Below are 6,551 nucleotides of genomic sequence, written 5' to 3'. Positions count from 1 at the left end.
ATCATTTTTCCAAACTAGTGCTTGACAATTGCGTTGCCTATTTGTATGAGAACAGTGATGCTAATTTAAAAAAAACCTTCTTAGTCCACTTAGTGGAATTTTTATAGGTCTTGAAAAATCATCATAGGGGGGAGTACATGAAATTTTCGAAATCGAAAAAAAATTTTTGATTCCAAAAGGCTTAGAATTGCATGAAACGTCAAGATTCAGTGTCATCTCGAAAAATTTTTTTTTGAAAAAGTCGACTGAAAATTTTTCCAAGTCCCAGAAAGTTGATTTTTTCAAAAAAATTTTTTTTGAGATGACACAAAATTTATTTGCATATTTGCAGTTTTAAGAGTTTCGGCATCAAAAAAAATTTTCGATTTTAAAAATTTCATGCCCCCTATGGTGCTTTTTCAAGATCGAAAATTGTCAAACTTTTACCACCGGACAGCATCCCTTACGTATGTCCGATTTAGCTCAAATTTTGCATGAAGGCTTTTTTCGAGGTGCTTAAACTTTTGAGCACTAGAGCTTAACGAAAATAGAGGTGATCCCAAAATTTTGGCACTCTTATATATATAAGAGCAGTAAAATCAATGTTTTGTCGGTTACGTCACATATACCATCATATATCTGGTACCAAAAGTCACATCTATTTGATCTTCGAACTTGATCAATGGCCCGACAGTAGCTTTCAAACGAGCCGAAGTTTGTTAAAATCGGTTCAACCATCTCTGAGAAAATTGAGCGCGTTCTAATATCTTCGAAAAGTGCACACACACACACATACATACACACACACACAGACATTTTCCGATCTCGTCGAACTGAGTCGAATGGTATATAACACTATGGGTCTCCGAGGCTCCGTTCGAAAGTCGGGTTTTCCAGCAATTCTAATACCTTTCTATAGAGAAATGCAAAACCCTTCTTAGTCCATTTAGTGGAATTTTCATAAATCTTGAAAAATCACCATGTACTCCCCACATGAAATTTCCGAAATCGAAAAAAAATTTTGATGTCAAACTAGTATAGCATGAAGAAAGAAACAGTTCTCCTGATTTTTTTCATTTTTTTGCTTAAGAGGTTTTTGAAAAATTTAATTAAAATGAAAATCAGAAGAACCACCCCAACTCCACCAATTAGGCAGTTAAATGGGTAAAAGTTGGTCAAAATTATCTCCAATATAAACCCTTTCAAACAGCGTGTATCATTTTTTTCTGTTTCTGGGCAGTTTTCATACACTCCAAAGAAATTTTAATTTTACAAGTGACTTAATCCCTCATACGATGTAATTCATAAAGACCTAATTTGTCAAATGACGGAAAATTTTATTTGTATTGACTTAATGCTAGATGAGCTTGAATTTCATTGGTTTCGACTGTAACTTGCGTTCTGCCAGCAGGTGCGACTGTATGAATTTAAATGCACCTTTTACCAGCCAAGCAGATGCATGCTTCTGTGGCTCAGTCGATTAACATACGCAAATTTACGTGGAAGAACATTTAATATTGTGTCTAAAACTCCATGACATGAAATTCATTGAAATAAAAAAAAAAGAATTTTGTAGCAACCCACCGCGACTTGAACCGAGAATCATTGGATCACAAGTTAGTCTGATAATCGACTGAGCCACAGAAGCATGCATCTGCATGGCCGGTAAAAGGTGCATTTAAATTCATACAGTCGCACCTGCTGGCAGAACGCAAGTTACAGTCGAAACCAATGAAATTCAAGCTCATCTAGCATTATCAGGAATCAGGAATCAGAACAAATTGGCTCAAATGGCACGTTCCCCTTGATATTTGGAGATTTGTGCCTTGCCATCAATTTGTTTTTAGCATCATTTTCCCGATATATAAGAGGGAAGGATTGAAAGGAAATGGTAAGGGTTGGACTAGGAGGATGGGAAAAATTGACGACACAAAAACACATAAAAGCAGAAGTAAATTCTGCACCCCTAAGGGATGCTGAACAATCTGCTGAGGATCACATTTAGTGGAAGCAGAAGTAAATTCTGAACCTCTACGAGGTCCCGAACAGTCTGCTGTTAATAAAACCTCCAACCCCCGAGAGGATTTAGAGATCTTACAAAAGCGACACCATTCTGCACTCCCGGAAGAATGCAGAACGACTCGCAGTATGTACGAGCAGAAGTAAATGCGGTACCCCCCAGAGGATGCCAAACAATCTGCCAAACCCTATTTAAGGTGAATACAGAAGGGATTCATTCACTCCAGGAAGAACGATGAACCCTTCTGATTATAGCTCCTTACCACATTGGGTGAGAAACGAGAGAATATCCTTCAATTTTAGCTCCGCATACACAGACTCAACCATGTATGGAGAACCAAAAACCCGGATACGTAGCTGCGTCAATGCGGGACAGTTACATATCAGATGATATGAAGTACCATAATCGCATTCACACAAATCACACGAATAATACTCAGCACGTTGAATAGTAGCCATGTGATAATTGAGTTTGCAATGTCCAGTCAGAGCTCTGACCAGAATACTTCAATGATACTTGGAGAAATGCAGTAGACACTTTGACATTTTCAGATTTAAATCTGGTAGAAATGCTTTTGTCTGAGCGCAAGTTTGCAAGCTGCGCCAGTAGCTGGCATGTTTGGATGCAGTCCAAGAACGAATCTTGTGCTTTATCCAACTAGTTGAAAGTGGTAAAGCTGGTTCAGGACCAACGAAATCATTCGTTGCACCAGCTCTAGCCAACTCATCAGCCCATTCATTTCCAGTAATACCAGAATGGCCGGGTACCCATATGAAGTAAACAGCATTTGAAATGCTGAGGTCTTCAATTTGAGTTCGACATGCGATCACTAGATTCGACCGTGAGTCATTCGAACTGAGTGCTTTTAAGGCTGCCTGACTGTCGGAACAAAAATAAATACGTTTACCACAGATCCTCTGCTGAAGTGCCGATTGTACTCCACACAGAATTGCGTAGATTTCTGCTTGGAACACAGTACAGTATCTACCAAGTGAATGAGACTGCTCCAGCCTATTTCACGACAGTAGACACCAGCACCAGCACGACCATTCAACAGAGAACCGTCCGTAAAACAAACTATGTGTTCATCAAGTTGTCGTTCCAGACAACCAGACAACCATTCCTAACGAAGAGGATAGCTCACATTGAATGTTTTAAAAGGAAAACTGCATGTGAGAGTTAGGTCACTAGGAGCGAGTAAATACTCATCCCACGTAACCATTTGAGATCACAAGCGAGTGTGGCTGGTAGCATAATCTAATGGGTTACTGTTCCAAAGCCCTGTAACCTTAAGACGGTATGCACAAGATAATGCTTCTTGTTTTAGGAACACATGTAGTGGTTTAATACACAGTAGCGCCTCTAGAGCAGCATTAGGAGTTGTCGTGAATGCTCCTGTCATCGCCATTAGGACCATCCTTTGGAGATGATTTAGCTTTGACTGAACTGTCGCGACTTCTCCTTTCTGCCACCATACAAGACATCCATATGCTAAAATTGGTCTAACGATAGTTGTGTAGATCCAATGAATATATCTGGGTTTGAGTCCCCATGATTTTCCAAAAGCTCGTCTGCATTGGCCGAAAGCCATGCAAGCTCTTTTAATCCTGAAATCAATGTGAGCAGACCAATTCAGTTTTGAGTCAAGAATAACCCCGACGTATTTAACTTGATCGACCACAGTGACTCCTGAACCAAAGAACTGCAACGGACGAGCTCCTGTAATTATCCTACGATGAGTGAAAAGCACCATTGATGTTTTGCCCGGATTTACAGATAATCCAAACCTGACAACACCATTGTTCAACAGATCGCAGGGCTTGCTGCATTAAATCAAAGAGAGTGTTAATGCTTATACCACCTTGAGGACACCCACAGACACTCAGCTTTCTAATCTCTGGCCTGCCGAATCGATGATCAAAGAAGTTGATTGCTAAGCATTGCGTGTATCCAGTAAGGGAAAAACCCAAGATATTCCGTTCACGACTGCAATGTTTAACCTCCTGCAGCCATTCAGCCATCGGCACGGAAATACACCTTGACTTAGGAGTTCCTATTTTTGTGGCCTTTTACGACATGGAATAGGAAACCAGTGGATCAATTCTTGGTAAAAAATAATTCCGCCGGATGCCACACGGCTTACCTGTTTGGTGGACTTATACCACCGGTACAGGTGGACCGTAGCGTTATTCTTAGCAGTTGGGAAACCGCTACCGACACTACACGGCTATCTAGGCTGCTCAGAGAGGGAAGTTAACATTGATGGTCAACTTCCATGGATGGCCGAGCAGCCGGAGAATCATTGGATCACAAGTTAGTCTGATAATCGACTGAGCCACAGAAGCATACATCTGCATGGCCGGTAAAAGGTGCATTTAAATTCATACAGTCGCACCTGCTAGTAGAACGCAAGTTACAGTCGAAACCAGTAAAATTCAAGCTCATATAACATTAAGTCATTACAAATAAAATTTTCCGTCATTTGACAAATTAGGTCTTTATGAATTACATCGTATGAGGGATTAAGTCACCTGTAAAATTAAAATTTTTTTAGAGTGTATGCAAACCTGGCTACACCCTTTCAGAAATACATTTTGAATTTAATAACAAAATTCAGGAACTGAAATTAAGGTTGGAATTCAGTTTCAGAATTCAAGTTGAGAACGCTGAAACTGAGTTCTAAACCTGGAGATTTGGAACCTCAGACTATAATACAGGACCAGAATTCAGCTCAAAACTCTTTTGTAAAGGGTGATTTTTTAAGAGCTTGAGAACTTTTTTAAACAATAAAACGCATAAAATTTGCAAAATCTCATCGGTTCTTTATTTTAAACGTTAGATTGGTACATGACATTTACTTTTTGAAGATAATTTCATTTAAATGTTGACCGCGGCTGCGTCTTAGGTGGTCCATTCGGAAAGTCCAATTTTGGGCAACTTTTTCGAGCATTTCGGCCGGAATAGCCCGAATTTCTTCGGAAATGTTGTCTTCCAAAGCTGGAATAGTTACTGGCTTATTTCTGTAGACTTTAGACTTGACGTAGCCCCACGAAAATAGTCTAAAGGCGTCAAATCGCATGATCTTGGTGGCCAACTTACCGGTCCATTTCTTGAGATGAATTGTTCTCCGAAGTTTTCCCTCAAAATGGCCATAGAATCGCGAGCTGTGTGGCATGTAGCGCCATCTTGTTGAAACCACATGTCAACCAAGTTCAGTTCTTCCATTTTTGGCAACAAAAAGTTTGTTAGCATCGAACGATAGCGATCGCCATTCACTGTAACGTTGCGTCCAACAGCATCTTTGAAAAAATACGGTCCAATGATTCCACCAGCGTACAAACCACACCAAACAGTGCATTTTTCGGGATGCATGGGCAGTTCTTGAACGGCTTCTGGTTGCTCTTCACTCCAAATGCGGCAATTTTGCTTATTTACGTAGCCATTCAACCAGAAATGAGCCTCATCGCTGAACAAAATTTGTCGATAAAAAAGCGGATTTTCCGAATGGACCACCTAAGACGCAGCCGCGGTCAACATTTAAATGAAATTATCTTCAAAAAGTAAATGTTATGTACCAATCTAACGTTTAAAATAAAGAACCGATGAGATTTTGCAAATTTTATGCGTTTTATTGTTTAAAAAAGTTCTCAAGCTCTTAAAAAATCACCCTGTATATCCAGAATGCAGTTCTGAAATGCATTTCAGAATTTAGGTTCAAAATTCAGTTCTAAAATGCAGGTCTGCTATTTAATTCCCAAATTTAGTTCTACAATTCTAGAAGTGGAACTAAATTCAACAACTAGATTCAGAAGATTTCTGAACCAAAAATTTCGAATCTGGATTCTAGAACTGAGTTTCGGAACTGAGTTTCGTTGTACGGCAATCACATGTCTGTCAGCGAAATTACCTGCAGGAAATCGCACTTCACTACTAACTTGGATGTCTGTTCTCTGTGATGCAATACAACAACCCATGGATGAATCCATCATCATCCCCTATAGAACAAAGTACACCAGCTGCAGTTAACAACTTACCCTCCAAAACGATGGATAACCAAAAAGCAATTGCAACCAATTTACAACAAAGTGCATCTACAGCAACTAGCAACGAAAAGAAGACGGAAATCAACAACAATACCATCGATGCGGCAATGGATGACGAAACGAACCACGAACGAAGTGCCCCTCAATCCTCGCAGGAGGGAAATTGAAGCTTCTCTCCCCATAGAAAAAGGGTGACAACGAGATCCAACTCAAAAACAAATTTATTTAAAAAATCGGCTCAATCGGCCACGTAAAGCTTGTACGCAAATGGGCCTGAATAAAAAAAATCTTTTAAATAAAAACAATCCATGGATTTGTCTCTTATCTAAATGTAACACCATCAATATTTAAGTCAAATGTCATGAGCGAGAATCAGAGTTGAAAAAAAAGTCTAGTTGATCAATCATCAATATTCAATGTTTCGAACTCAATAGGCTTTCACACACAAACACCATCAGATGCGGGCATGAGATTGATGGAAAAATCATGTTTTCAATTGCATTGCCGTC

Source organism: Malaya genurostris, chromosome 3 (assembly GCF_030247185.1).
Source record: "Malaya genurostris strain Urasoe2022 chromosome 3, Malgen_1.1, whole genome shotgun sequence".
Lineage (NCBI taxonomy): Eukaryota > Metazoa > Arthropoda > Insecta > Diptera > Culicidae > Malaya > Malaya genurostris.
Note: the sequence above shows the minus strand (reverse complement) of the source record.